The sequence below is a fragment of the Cavia porcellus genome, unplaced genomic scaffold (assembly GCF_034190915.1).
Source record: "Cavia porcellus strain 051 isolate PalLab524CR breed Dunkin Hartley unplaced genomic scaffold, mCavPor4.1 scaffold_2, whole genome shotgun sequence".
In the NCBI taxonomy this organism is placed as follows: domain Eukaryota; kingdom Metazoa; phylum Chordata; class Mammalia; order Rodentia; family Caviidae; genus Cavia; species Cavia porcellus.
This window is the reverse complement of record NW_026947485.1, coordinates 36,955,417-36,971,569: the sequence shown is the minus strand read 5'-3', so window position 1 is coordinate 36,971,569 and position 16,153 is coordinate 36,955,417. Positions and strand designations below refer to the sequence as shown.

At 37.5% G+C, this 16,153-nt stretch overlaps 1 long non-coding RNA gene and 1 other non-coding gene across 2 annotated transcripts in view; one reads left to right on the top strand and one right to left on the bottom strand.

The window, feature by feature from the left end:
- The window catches only part of LOC134474098 (uncharacterized), a 101,369-nt gene that overhangs the window by 70,131 nt on the left and 15,085 nt on the right, over nucleotides 1–16,153 (top strand). The window lies entirely within an intron of this gene.
- LOC111756264 (small nucleolar RNA SNORA2/SNORA34 family) lies at nucleotides 7,990–8,127 on the bottom strand. Its single transcript, XR_002790742.1, has one exon. It is a non-coding gene; the product is annotated as a small nucleolar RNA SNORA2/SNORA34 family (small nucleolar RNA).

Here is a 16,153-nt window from a genome sequence, read left to right as displayed (position 1 = left end):
ACCTGCTGGTGGAAACAGGACCTGAACACAAGTAGCATGCAGATCAAAGACTCTGGAAATCAGGAAAGAATAGGATTAGCTCCAACTCACACGATTTATGGCTTAATTTGGGGGTGTGTGTCATTTAATCCAGGATTTAGAGGCTAGGATTTCAATAGGCAGATGTAAGAGAAATGACATTCTATATGCTGGAAGTCAAATGTGCACAAGGGTAGAAAAACAGGGAAAGAATTGATTAAATGCAGGACAAGAAGCAGTGATGACTGGTTCGTCTTGGCTGGATTGTCAGATGTGCAAGAGAAAGCTGAGGCTGATTCACAGGATTCTCAAATGCTGTTTTGGATGCTATGAGGAAGTAAGTATAGAACATAATTCTACATTTAAAGAATCACCATATAAATTTGTTAGAATTCTATAAAAGCATGACTTGGCAGGGAAAAGGTTTAAGATAATTAAATTCAGAGAAATGGGTGGAGGTAAGGATTTAATTTGGTAAATAATTGTACTGTTATTGAGTTTTAGGTATGTGAGTCACTTCAGAGATTAGGCCACAGGACCAAAATCACCGTAGAAGTAACCATATAACAGAGAAAGATCTTAGAATAGTTTTAAATGGGTCCTAAAATAAGTAATTAACATTCAGGAAATTATACGATAAGGGAGAGAATCAGAAACTATACAGGAACAAAAAGAGGAAAATTATGAAAGTGAACAATACAATGCAATATGAGTTTACCAGCAGATTTATATGCTTAAAGAAAATATCCAGATTAAAGCAAAAATGTAAATGAAAAGAGTATAAGAAACAGGAAGGAAAGTGGTGAAAATGCCTAACATATATGCATGTGAGTTCCAGAAGAAAAGAGAGGGATAAAAAACACCAAGCCCTAAGTTCAAGAAGCACCATGAACTTTAAGAAGAACACATAAAAACTGTATGCCTAAACTCATCTTAGGAAAATAGCCAGGAATGAAGATAAACAGCAACATATTAATGTACCCAAACAAGGGAAATATTACTAGAATTACAACAAGAGGTAAGGGGATCAATAGCTGACTTCTCACCAGAAAAATTGGAAGCCAAAAGACAGTCTTTTCTGAAGGCTAAAAGAAAGAAACCAGACCAACTCAGAATTCACCTGTTGAAAATATTCTTCGTTAGTGAAAGTGTAATAAAACAGTTTTTGGGAGCAAACAAAACATCTATTTGTACTAACAGAACTGTTTTACAGGAAATATTAAAAGTATTCTTCAGGCAGAAGGAGAAGCATCTCAGATAGAAGCACAAGAATGCAGGACAGAGTGAGACCCAGGAGAGACCACACTGATAAAGCTACCTGAGTGCTGGCTGTGTAAGACAGTAACACGAGTGACTTTTTAATCACATATGTCTTATTTCCAGGCATTCTGCAAGCATCGTTTCATTTTTGAGTCTGAATCCCTTCTTAGTCCCATTTGGCACACAAAGAGAATGAAGCTTAGAGAAGAAGAGGAACTTTCCTGAGGTTGCTTAAGCAATAAACTTAAATTAATCTTATGCTCAACTCTACGTTTCCCTTACCAATCTGTTGTAATTTCCTGAGGGGTTAGCAATTCGGCTTCATAAGTTTCAGGCAGAATCAATGGGGAAGGATTCCACGTGGATCAGCCAGATGGCTGCCATTTCCATGTACTTCTTACTCACCGTGAAGGCAACCCAAAGTAGCTGTGAAAGTGACCCCACCAGCTAGTGGGTCTGTCCCTTCTTTTTGTGGGTTGGCAAGTTCCCCTGCTGCAAATCGCTGCTGTTTGCTCCATCCATCCAGTCACCAGCCATCTTGGAAGCCATCAGTAGAAGATCTTCCCTGGCTATGAAGCCTTCCTTGACATTTGTATTTATTCTGATCACTCTCTTTCAAACCTACTTGTAAAAGTTAATGCATTATTCAAGACATCCTCAGTTATTTGCCATGGGATCGCTCTTCTCCCCTGCCATTAGATTGTAAACTCTTGGAGAGCAGACACCATAATTCATTTGACTTTGTATCTATCAATGTTTAGCACGGTACCTGGCCATGAGCAGGTACATACTCGTTAATTTCTCTACTGGAATCCATCATCTCCACACTGGCAGTAAACTTGGAAGCCGGTGTTTTGGCACCCAGTGTCACAGGAACAATTGCATGGCCATTGGGGGTTGCGTTGAAGTTACCAGTACTACTGTGCTGTCCAATCACAGCTGTATGTACATACTGTCAAGACCTCTGGATTCGAACGGTGAGCAAAGAAATGTGAACAGTGAATGATTGAAATGTGAGCTGTATCTGGATGATACAGAAACCAACAGAATTACCAAGCACTGTACCAACGCTGTTTAGTGGAATCTGACTTCCTCCTAGAATCTTCTGTCACACTGACCTCTGAGTGGTTTCACAGTCAAAACACTCCAACGCCCCCATCAACCTGATGGCTTGGGGCTCCACTTCAGAGCTATGTGCCCTCCAGGGTGACTTACAACTAATTTCTAATCTGCATTTCTCTGTGCTAATATTTATGGAAGTCTAGACACATCTGTGGGGAGAGAGGCCACCCACAAGAGTACCTGTGGTGAATATTAATGAGTGCTCCATAACGAGACCAGGACACTTGTGTGCCAGTAGGAGTGTAGAGTCGGACAACAACTGTTTGAAGGAGACAAAATGATAAACATCATTCCTGGTGGGACCAGAAGCAGGAAAGACTGTGTGGATCTCAAATGACCCAAGTGATATTGGATTTCTTGTGGCCTCTGTGAGGGAAAGTTGAGTGACGACTCAGAGCCAGTTCCTGGAACTTGCGAGGTCCTCCTGTGGGCTCAGCTTTGTGCTGAGAGGATGCTGGAGGATGAGACTTAGGCTCCGTGTGGGTCTCTGCTGAGGGCAGAGGAGGGAAGCAGAGAAAGCACCATAGCCGGGATGGACAGTGATCCACAATCTTCTTTAGTTCATGTAATTCTATTTTATATCTCATATAAGCTGAGCTTAATGATGGAGAGATTTGCAATTCCTTTTCATCTCATGAATAGCTAAGTACAACAATGGGCTGTATTTCATTAAACTGAAGTAAGCTCCAATCTTACACTTGCATATGCACACAGTCCAGACACATACAGGCGCCCTTTCTTTTGGCTGAAATTAGTAAAAATGGGTTGATTTAGGAAATTAAAAAATTGTAACACACTGAGCTCTTGGTGGTAATTGCATGCAACATAACAATTTGGGAAGAATTATCATCTTACTGTGTTAATTTTTTAATTCATGAATGCAGGGTGCCTCTCCACATATTAGATCTTTGAAATCTTGCTTTAGTGTTTTGTAGTATTCATAAAACTTGTACATATTAGTTTTTTTAGATTTATGCCTGAGCATTTCACTTAGTTTTGAGTGATTACATATAGTATTGTAATTGTATTTCTGGCTTCCATGTGTTCATCGCTAGTAGATAGAACTATAACTGATTTTGGCACGTCGATTTTATATTCTGTGACCCTGTTGAACTCATTTACTAGTTCTAGGCATTTTAGCTGCAGATTTCCTAGAAATTTCTGCATAGATGATTATGTCTGTTGCAGGTAGGAATATTTTAATTTCTTTCTAATCTGTATGCCAATTGATTTTTGAAAAAAAGTGCAAAAATAATTCAATGGAGAAAATGTAATCTTTCAACAAATGGTGCTGGAGTTATTGGATAGTCATAGGCAAAATAAACAAATATGAAAACCAAAACCAAAACTCTCAGACCCTACAAACCTTGATTAACCCTACAATATAACACTTCACATAAAAATGAGCTAAAATAGATCATATATTTAAATATAAATTATAAAAATATAAAAGTCTTAGAAGAAAATCTATGACCTAAGGAAGAGCTCTCAGACATGACACGAAAAAGCACTATCCAAAAAATGAAAAGAAGAAAGTTTATAAATTGATCTTCATCTAAATTAAAAATCGTTTGCACTGTGTAAGATGTTGTCATTAAGGGGAATGAAAAGACAAGCTATGGATTGGGAGGAAATAAATGCAAACTACACGTCTGACAAAGGACTCATATCTAGATTATATTAAAAAGAACTTCCCAAACTCAACATTAAAAAAACAAAATAAAATGGTCAGTAGACAGAGAGACATTTTGTCAGAGGATATACAGATAGCAAGTAAGCATATGAGAAAAGGTGCGACCTCACTAATTGTCAATAAATGCAGTTAAGACTATGCCAAGATATCACTACATACCCATCAGAACAGCTAAAATAAAAAATTATATGAATAATAAAAATAATAAATAATACCAAATATTGTGGAGTACACAGAGTAGCTGTACCTCTCACATATTGCTTATATATAGCAAAATAAAATGAAAACAAAATAAAACTGGAAAATAATTTGCCAGTTCCCTTAAAAATACATTTATTGTGTAACCTAGCAAAATCCCGCTTAGGTGTTGATCCTAAAGAAATAAAAATAAAATTATATTCAACTAAACCCTCTGCATAATTGTACATAGTGGCTTTAAGACAGTCTAATGGTTGATCAAAGTGCGATACATGTATTCCGTGGGCTACCATTCAGACATGAAAAGGAATTATTCATTGGCAAAAGAACTTGAGTGGAACTCAGGGGCGCTGTTCTGAGTGAAAAAGGTACAGTCCCACAAGTCACATGTTGCATGATGATATTTATGCACCATTTAAAAAGTGACCAAAGTAGGGGCTGGGGATTTAGCTCAGTGGCATAAGCGCCTGCCTTGCAAGCAGGCAGTCGTGAGTTCGATCCCTGGTACCTATAAAGAGGAAAAAGATTAAAAAAAAAAGTAACCAAAGTATAGCATTGGAGAATAAATTAGTGGTTACCAAGGGTCAGAGATGGTGGGAACAAAAAGCAAAGCAGGTGTGATTCTAAAAGAATGGCAGGAGGGGAATTTTGTGGTTAGGGAATGGCTGTATATCTTGATTGCAGTGGAGGTTACAGGACTCTCCATACACAGAACTTCTTGCCTATGTATGCCAAAGCCAATGTTGGTATTATACCATGGTTATGTAACACATAACCCCCGGGGGCAACTGGGTGACAGATACAGGGGACCTCCCTGCTTTGTGTTTGTAACTTCCTGCCAATCGGCAATTATTTAAAAATCAAAAGTTAAAAAAGCAAAGTTAAAACAATTTCAGCAGTACCAAAAGCTGCAGAATACAAAACAGTACTGTGTGCCTGCCCCTCATTGTGAGGAAAGAGGTGACAATGCCCCCCATGTACACTTATCCTGTATCACCCTCCTCCTGCTCCGTCCACTTCCCCCAGGTCACTATTATCTTGAGTTTGGTGTTTGTTATTCTCCCCTATCTATATCCCCACCATGAATATCTGTCTCCTTAAATAATATCTCATATTGTTTTGCATATCATAAGGCTATATAAATAGGATGGTGCTATCAAGCTGTGCTTATTTTCCTGTAATTTGCCTTTTTAAACTCAAAATTATAGTTTTTGAGATTTGTTGAATAGATGCATGTATACTTCACATAATCATTTTCATGGTGGTATGGTAGTCTAATGAATCAGTTTGTTACAATTATCTTTTTCTTTGATGGTTATTTATCTGCAGTTTTCACTATTATACCCAGTTCTGAAATAGTCATTTTTTATTAATGTCTTCTTGAGCATGTATAGAAGAGGTTTTAGGAGATGCATTTTGGAATTGAATTGCTGAGTGATGGGTTATAAGCATTCTAGTATTATTATATAATGCCTGGTTCCTCTTAGAAGTGGTTTTTCCAACACCACATAAGAACTATTGTGCCAGCCTGATGTGGTGGAGCATGACTGTAATCCCAGCACTCAGGAGGCTGAGGCAGGAGGATCACTGAGAGTTCAAGGCCAGCACTACATAGTGAGACCCTGTCTCAAAAAGACAAAACAAAAACAAAAACAAAACAACATCCCCCCAAACCCCCCAAAACAAAAAACAAACCCCAAACAAAAACTATGCTGCCAGGATCTGGTAGTGTCAAAACTATTGATCTGATGGTTATGAAATGGAATTACATTGTGGTTAGAATTCGCCTACATTGTCTTCTGGTGATGTTGAGCATTTAGAAACATTGTTTCTGAACAGCTGGTTTTATTCTTTAATGTATTGCCTTTCATATACTAATTTTTCTGTTGAGTAGGTTGTCTTATTCTTTGTAGAAGTTCCTTATATAAAATAGATATACTTACTATATTACTTTTATGTCTTTTTTTTCAAGACAGAGTCTCACCTGCAGTTCAGGTTGGCCTTGAATTCACTACACAGCTCATGCTGGCCTCAAACTCACGGCAATCCTCCTGCCTCGGCCTCCTGAATGCTGGGAGTACAGGAATGTGCCACCATATTCGGATGCTTATATGCCTTACAAATAATTTTTCTAAGCCTAGGACTTATTTATTAATCATGTTTCTAGTGCTTCTTGATGCCTCCAATTTTAATTTTAAGCTGGTTGAATTTATCAAAGTTTCCTTTTATACTTTATGATTTTCATGTCTTGCTAAAACATTTCTTTTCTGCCTATTTTAGTTTCCTGTCTTTTAAATGTCTGACAGTTAAACTTCTATTCTTCAGTATGTATCTTAACCTACATGCAATTGATGTTTTGTGTATGATGTGAAGTTGGGTCCAAAACAATGATATGTCTATATGGATGATTCACTTAGTAGCACGTACAGTGCGTTACATCTTCATCCTAAGGTCTGCACACGTTCACCTCTGCCACACGTTCACTTGTTTTAACATAGAGAGTTCTCTTTTGGACTCTTGATTCTAATTAATCCAATTCCTTCTCTCTGTGACAATTCCTCCTTGTCTTGGTGTTAAACCTTATTTAACAGTGTTGATTTTCGATAAGGGATGCCTATTCACCCAATTCTTCTTTATCAAATTGTCTTGGCTATTCTTAGCTATTGGCTTTTCCATGGAAATGAACAGTTCCTATGAAAAAACTCTTTTGGGCTTTTGGTTGGAATTTCAGTAAATTATATTTTGATCAGGGAAAATTCATATTTTTAATATTTAGTCTTCCTATTCTTTAACACTGACCATTTTACAATTTGTTAGTGTTATCTTTAGTTGCATTAAGAATTGTTTCATACTTTTATCCATAAAGGTCTTGCATATCTATTGTTACATTTTTTTTCTTTTATTTTTGAGTGATTGGGAGTTGAACTGAGGGGCCCTCTCCACTGAACTACATCCTTAGCCTTTTTAAAAATTTTTAAAAATTTTTGTTTTATAGTGGATATTATTAAACACAACAAAACAACAAAATAGAACATAAGAAAGCAATGTAAGAGATATAAATTTCAAAGCTAGACAACCTGAGATCTTCACTGTCTATCGTATTGTCTCTTGTTTTCGTCTAAATAGTTGTCCAGGTCTTCCATACAGAGAATTCATACAAAACAACATAGTATAAAACAGATCCAAACAGAATGAGGAAGGTGATTTAGGTCCTAAAAACTAGACAATAGGGAAGTCATTAATGGCTGTCTTACAGTCTCTTGTTCTCTTTAAGATAGCTGTTTGTACTTTCATGCATATTGAAGTTCAACAAAACAAAACAGGCAGCGGGGGAGGGGTTGCTTGGTTTCCCTGTGCTCCAGGTCCCAGGATGGCATGATCCCAGTGAATGCCGGGGGCTCTCATTCTGGGCTGCCATAGTCTGCCACGCTCATAGCTGTTTACCAGGGCGGGGAGGGGTTGCTTGGTTTCTTGGTGTTCCAGGTCCTGATATGGCTCAAGTCCCAGTAAACACTGGTGGCTCCCTTCCTGGACCGCTGGAGCCTGCCATGCTCATAGCTACTCACAGGTTGCTTGGTTTCCCGGTGCTCCAGGTCCCAGTATGGCATGGGTCCCAGTAAACCCCGGAGGCTCCTGTCCTGAGCCGTTGTAGCCTGCCATGCTCACAGCTGCTTATGGGGCCGAGAGGGGTTGCTTCAAACTGTTTCTTTCTAATGAAATTGACCATTTCACTGTCCATGTTCTGAAATGGCCAACAGATAATGAAAAGACATCTCTTTAGGCTCCTGCTTGAAACCAACAGCGTCAGGAAGCTGCTGGCCTTGAATCAGGGCCAGATCCTTAGCCCTTTTAATTTTATTTTTGAGACAGGATCTCACTAAGTTACTAAGGGTGGCCTTGAATTTGTCATTCTTTTGCTTTGGCATCCAAAGTAGCTGAGATTATTGGCTTACACCCCCCACTCTACTTATTAGATTCTTTTTTTTCATTTACTAGATTCTCACACACTTCATCTTTCCTTCCTTCTTTCCTTCCTTCACTCTTTCCCTCCTTTCCTCTCCTCCTCTTCCGCCTGCACATCTTGGTCTTGTTAGATTTTCCGGGCTGCTCTAAGCTTCTGAGGTCAAGCAAGGCTCCTACCTCAGCCTCCTGAATGCTTGAGTGTCAGCCATGTGCTACCATCTTGTCTATAGATAGTTTATACATTTATTTGCTGTTGTAAACTACGTTTAAAATTTTTTGGGCCGAGGATTTAGCTCAGTGGCGCAGCACCTGCCAGGCAAGCCTGAGGACCTTAGTTCAATTCCGGTTTCTCACCACCCTGCCATGCCCAAGATTCTTAGGACCAGGGACGTATCTCAGCAGCATAAGTGCCTGCCCAGAAAGTGTAAGGTCTTAAATTTGATTTCCAGGAACAAAAAAAATTTTGTTTTCTATTTCATGCTCATGTATAGGATTACGATTCATTTCTGTATAATAATTTCATATCTCCTACTTTGATGAATTTCCTCATGTCTTAGTTACTTTTTACTTGTCGCTGAGACAAAATACCTGAAGCCCAAAGTTGGGAAAGGAAAGGTTTATTTCTTACAGTTTTTGGAGGTTTCAGTCCACACTCAGTTGGCTCCCAGGCAGGCAGGCATGGCTGGGCTGCAGTTCATGGCGGCTGCAAACAGCAAGCAGGAACCAGCAAAGAGCAAGACACACCTTCCTCCTGCCATTACATCACATCCTGGCTCCACCCCTTTGTGGGTGGAGCACTGACACCATCAATCCAAGCACTAAACAATGAAGGAATAACAAATGCACAATGCAAACTCATGAGGTCTGGGGGCCACAGACATAAACCATGACACCTCATTAATTTTAATTATTAGAAACATCACCCCAGAACACCACTACCACCACCAACAACAGAAGCCAAATTTGATTCCTCAAATTTACAGGACCTACTAAGTCCCTACAAATAGCATGACATTTGTGAATGGAAAAGATAATGAGAAAGGCCTTAAAAATCTCTGAAAGGAAGTAAGCAAAATGCTTGCAAAGGAAAGAAAATCAAATTGATATCAGACTTCTCAGCAGCAGCAACTTAGACTGTTTCAAAATTACTTTTTTCTTTTTCTGCTTTTTTTTGCATTTTAAATACTTTATTGGTACATTTTAGGTATACATTATGACAACATTCATTATAGGATCAAAATTAAAAAGTAAAAAGTGGTCGGGCATGGTAGCATATACCTGTACTTCCAGCAGTTGGGAAGCAGAGGCAGGAGGATTGGCCATGAGTTTAAGGTCAGGCTGGACTACATAGTGAGTTCGAGGCAGCCTGAATTACAGGGTGAGACCCAGTCTCAAAACAAAAACAAAAACAAATCACAGTGGTGTGGATATAGCTCAGTGGTAGAGTGTTTGTTGACATGTACAATACTGAGTTTGATCCCCAGTACGATGCAAACACACACACACACACACACACACACACACACACACACACAATCCCTGCCCCAAGGAATCAGTGCAGTGATATATTTACAATTTTGAGAGATAATAACTTTTAATTTATTTTTCTCTTAGGCCCAATCAAATAGAAGAAAAAGATGGAAAGGGATATTTTTCCTATCAGATACCCACTTTTAATAGAGAGGTTTTTAAAATTAAAACTGTGATATTAGTACAAGGATAAATAGCTAGACTTTTGAAACACAGAATAGAGGATTCAGAAATGAACATATTCACAAATGAAAACTTGATTTGTATAAGGCTGACATCCCAGATCAATAGGAAAATGATGCCTTCCTCCACCAATGATGCTGGGACAATTCATTGTGTATTTAGAATCCTAGCTTGCATAATGTCAAAATATAAGAAATTGTTATTATTTTATTTTGACACATGGTCTCACTATTTTGCTCACCTTAAACTTGTAATCCTCCTGTCTCAGCCTACCAAGTAGCTGGGATTAAAGGCACATATCAAACTGAATGTTGTATGTACATTCCTGATCCATCTGCTAATATCTCAATAACTGTTCAAGATATTAGATGACAAATCAATGACATGTCAGACTCTAAAATTCTCTTGACATTATCCTTATCCTCTTTATGGGAAGCCATTACTAATGCCTCTTGATGGAAATCTTTGTTAGTTGCACTCATAATTATCCTGTTGGTTCTGTTATTTGGCCCATGCATACTTAATTGTTTCTTTGGCTTTGTATCCTCCAGACTTGAAGCTGTATACCTACCCAGGATGAAAATTCTTGGTCTATTGAGGGCCTTTACATAGACCCTCTGTAGAGTATTCATGACTGCTGATCAACAGCTATGACCCCCTTCAACCTAAAAAAGCAAGATTAGTCATCATCCATTGCTCCCTCACTGCCTTTTGGGCTACTTCTTTTTAGGGGGGATTGGTATGGGCAAAGTTAGATAGAATATCATATGCAAGTCAGATAGGGCTGGGGCCTTGCGGGAGCCAGATATCTTGTAACTGTGGAGGAGACAGACACCTCCCACTATGGGCCAGACCTCAAAACAAAAGATAAAACAAATGCATCCACACCCTAAGTATAAATATCAGGGATTGATATTCTAAATAGGTGTCAACTCACCTTGCAGGGAAGCCAAAAGATGCTGCTAACCCAACCCCCTACAGGCAAAGGCTCTGTTCTATATTCATGCCCACTCCCTTCACCATTTGACCCCAATTTAATCAATTTTACCTGAGCAATTATACTCATAATCTTATTGGTTGACCATAGTTCTGTCCCACCTCATGCCTACCTTGTGATTTCCCATTTTTCCCCACAGGGGACTTATGCAGGCACACATCCTATATTAGCTTTTCATCACTAGAGCAAAATACCTGTCAGCTGCAACTTAATGTAGGAGAGGTTTATTGTGGCTCATGGTTTCAGACCATGGTCAGCTGTCTCCAAGGCAGAAATAGCATGGTGGAAAGGTGTGGCAAAGTGGTGGACATTTGTAATCCACCCTGGATTACCATTCAAGCTGGCCCGGGCTACATAGTGAGTTTAAGGTCAGCCTGGACTATACTAAGACCTTCCCTCAAAAGACAAAAACAAAACAAAACAAAACAAAACAACAATTAATCTAACTCACTCTAACTCAACATAAGGTCTAGGATTTTACTCTATGGCATTTACTCTAAAAAAGTCACCACAGGAAGAGTTAACAAGACTTGGACAAAAATATTCAAAACAGCATTGTAAAAGAGGAGAAATTTAAAACATACATTAGCCATACACATCAAAGTGAAAATAGGTAGCTAGACTGGATTTAATTAATAAAAAGACTACTATGAAATAACTTATGATTATCCTATGATTAAATTTGAGCTGTAAATTCACAACAGGGATGACTTTCAAGCATATAAAATGTGTTTATTCAACGATGTTGAATAAAAACATCGCTAAAATTATTTTCAGTAAGATACGATTTACACAAAGTTTGAGGCAGGCAAAAGGAGGATAGAAATACGCAGTATAGCATCTATGAGGGCATCTCCTTCTGAAGGCGGTAGCCATTGTTAATTTCCTATTGTCTGGTTTTGAAGTCCTGTATCATTTTCATTGTTTTGTTGGGTTGGGTTTTAATATTTTGTTTTGTTTTTATCTGATGACATGGGCAGCTATTTCAAAGATAACAAGACCTATTGAGGTAGCCATTCTGGATTTACTCTTATCTTATTTTGAAGTCCTTTATTGAATACATTGTTTTGTTTTTATTGGCTCTATTCCATTCTGTTTTGTTTGATCTTTATTATATCTGAAGCTATCTGCAGCTATTTTGAACACAACAAGAGGCATTATGGTAACCATTGTTGATTCCCTATTGTTTTGAAGTCCTGTATCACTTACACTGGTTTGTTTTGATTGGCTTTATTCTGTTTTATTTTGCTTAGTTTTATTCTCTTTAAAATAAAAATAAAGAAAATTAAAAAAAAAGAAACATCATCATGGGTGTTCTATATGGAAATTATATTACATATGAACACTTATAGTCTCATACTTCTGGTAAAAACTTAGTAGGAGCAAAGAAAGTGGTCTCCTCACCTTGTGCCTGATTCAAAAAATAAATTCTTTCGTTTCACTATAAATATGGTGTTTTACAAGGTCTCATCTACTCTTTATAAGTCTCTACTCCTTTTTTAAGCAAAATATTTTTCTGTCATTGTTAAGCTGATTGTATAGGGTTATTCTGTTTAGTTTTTTACCTCCCTCTTTTAATGTGGCTTATTGTACTAGTACACAATCTGATATTGAACTTTTCTTGCCCTTGTAGGATAAATGTTACTTGGAGTTGATGTATTTTGATTTTACACATTTGATTTAGTTAAAATTTTATTTACCATTTTACATTCATTTGCATAAATAAGATTGACTTATTTCTTTCACATACTGTCGTTGAGAAAATACAGTACTATTTCATGTTTCTTTCTCATATTGTGTCTCATTTTGGAAGCCTTATAATTTGGTAAGTTTTCCTTCCTTTTGTCTTTCCAGAAACAGTTCGAGCAAGATTGACATCACTTTTTACTGTTTCGGTAGACTATGATGACGAGGCAGGCTGGCTCAGGGGACCCTTATTTCCACCGGAATGAATGAACTGCTGATTAGTATACAGTCTATTTTTCTTGGGTCATTTTGTGTGAATTCTGCTAAGAATGTCAATTTTGTCTAGACTTCAATTTTGTGCTTCTCAAGTTTTCAGCCTTTAATCTTTCTTATCTAAGTATGAATCTACTAGAAATCTTCCTGTAGCATAGCTTTTAATAAGTGGCCCCACATTTTGGCCAGTACAATCCACTGTAGGTTGGGCCTTGAGTCCTTCTGTGAGTGACTGCACCATAGGTTATTCAGTCAGTTCTCTGCTGCTGGATGCTTGGCTGGCTTCCAGGCTTTTGCCATTCTAGAGTCTGACACAATGAACAGAGTTGTGCACATATGTCTCTTTGAATTTTTACTGATGGCTCTTTAAGATGCCTAGCATAATGATTTCAGAGTCAAAGAACAAATAAATATGTGATTTTACTAATTATTGATATATTCCCCTGCATAGGAGGACATTGTTTAGATTCTCACTAGCAACACACGAGAATTCTTATTTCTTCCTAACCTCTCCAGCAGGATGCCTGGTTAGATTTTAAGCCTGTTGCCAATCAGATGGGCGAGAAACAGTATCTCAGGGTAGTTTAGTGAAAAAAAACTGCAGATCTTTTGAAATGGTTAATGTCATTTTCATTAGTTTTATTTCAGAAATTAAGACATTAACATGAGAGAGTAAACTCTATTCTTTCAATTTATTGCTTTGAAAGATGCAGCTGGTTGTGTAGCTACCCCCACCCCCCCCATCATAATACGGGGTCAGCTCGCCACCCTTCACATTTTCCTGCGAATCTGTGGAAGTCAGATTTTCCCCTAATCCCTTAAAGCTGCTGACACTTTTCTGTTCCTGCTCTGGGTTTGGGTCTGGTTTGTCCCTTAAGAGTTTGTGTGTAAGGAGCTGGGTCCCAGGGCAGCAAGGTAAGAACTGCAGGAACTTTAAAATTTTCATTTTAGATATATATATAAAGTTCTTATTAATCCAGGTAATTTGTACCTGCACATGACATTTCTTGCTTTCTCCCTTTTCCTGTTTCCCTCCCCAATCTTCAACCTCTTTTCTGCTCATTTACAAAATTTTGGTTTCCATTTTTTCCTATCTCTCTCTTTTTTTTTTACTTTCCCCTCCCTCTTTCCTTGTTCCCTTCCTATTTGAACATTTTCTTCCCACTTCCCAATACTGATTTGGGTCCTTATTTATACTTTTTTGGTTTCTCACACCAGATCAACAATGTGGTTTTTAAACATGTGTGCTCAATTTATTTTTTTTAATTTTATTTAAGGAGAAAAAAAACCAGAAAAAGGGTACAAGTTATACAGAATTTCAGAAAAAGTAAACAGTAGGAAATCACTAGTTAATTACATATTGTCATCTTAGAAATAGTTGTGGAAGTCACAAAATTAAAGCATATAGAGGGGACTTTCAAACAGTGAGACTGCAAACAGTTTTGTTCAATAATCCAACAAAACTCAGTAATATGGTTATCTATCTTATACACTTAAATATATATGCAGTTATGTCTTTTAGCGAACTTTCTTTTTCTTTCTTTTGTACAATGACAATTACACATTTGGGGTTTTATTACTCCCACAGTACTTACTACTTTTTTTTTTTGAAGAAAGTAAAACCAAATGTGACATACCAGGACAGAGTCAGTCAAATCAAAAGGATGGACATAATACATAATGTAAAAACAAAATACAAGGTAATCAACAATGGCTACCATAATGCTTCTTGTTATCTTAAAAAGAATTGCCTATATCATCAGTTATAATAAAATTGTACAAAACAGTAAAGAATAAGACCAATAAAAACAAAACATTGGAGACATTAGAGAACTTCAAAAAAAGATAATAGTCAACCATAATGGGCGTCATAATGAATCTTATTGTCTTCATAGTTGTTGCCTAGACTTTCAAACTTGGTACTATCAAGCATAACAGAGTAGAGGAAAATCAGTCAAAACAAGACAGTGAGAGCAATACAGAGTTTCAAATCAAGTTAATAGGAAATCAAAGTGGGTTACTATAATATATCCTGCTATTTTTTATTTATTTTTCCCTTAATTAAAAGGATAAAAATGAAAAAGTAGATAATAAAAAGGAGATTGAGATAAAAAAGAGGGCATAACAACAAAAGAGTGCAGGTCAAAACATAGCCAATTAAGCAAAATAGTGTTTCACCACAAGATAATCTTGACATAATAGTAGTTACCATAGTGTCTCTTCTCTTAAAATCTTTGGGTATAACTTCGTATACTGTAGCATCAAACATATCAAGACAATGTCAAACCGTTCAAGAGAATGACAGTATTACAGGGTATTTAGAATCAACTAACAGAAAATGAACAATAGTTTCTGTATAATCTTCTTGTCTATAAAAGTTTTTGTTTATACTATCACATATAATAAAATCCAATAAGATACAACACGTTAAAACCGATGGAGACAGAAGAACAAAAGCTTGATGGGACTTCAAAACAAGATGATACTAAATCAGCACTAGCTCTTATGATGTCTTGTTTTCTCCAAAATGGCTGTTCCTACCATCCAACCTTCTCTGCCTCATTTCTGTTGAGCTCTTTTTCTGTCATTAGTCATCAGTTTGTCCTCTTCATTTCGCTTTCTGCTCCATTCATTGTGGCCGCTCTGCCACTGTCTCTGGAATCTTGGTGTTTTTCATTTTTAGAATATCCTGCAGTAATCTCTGTAGAGTTGAATTGGTGGTTGCAAATTCCCCTAGTTCCTCTTTATCCTGGAAGCACCTTGTTTTTCCATCAATTTCTAGGGACAGTTGTGCAGGATATATCAATCTTGGCTGGAGGTTATTATCTTTCAAAGCTTGAATTATTTCCCCCCACGCTCTTCGTGATTTGATGGTTTGTGCCAAGAAGTCTGCTGTAATTCTGATGGGTGTTCCCTTGTAAGTGATCTGTTTCTTGTCTCTGATGGCTTTTAATATTCTGTTCTTATATTGGATTTCTGGAATTTTGATTATTATATGCCTGGGTGTAGTTCTGTTTGGGTTGTAGGTGGCTGGGGTCCTGTATGCCTCATACCTCTGAGTATCTTTTTTTTTTTTTTTTTTTTTTTTTTGTCTTTTTCATTTTTATTGGTACCAGGGATCGAACTCACAACCGCCTGCTTGCAAGGCAGGTGCTTATGCCGCTGAGCTAAATCCCCAGCCCCCACCTCTGAGTATCTTTACCTTTTGCTAAATTAGGGAAATTCTCCTG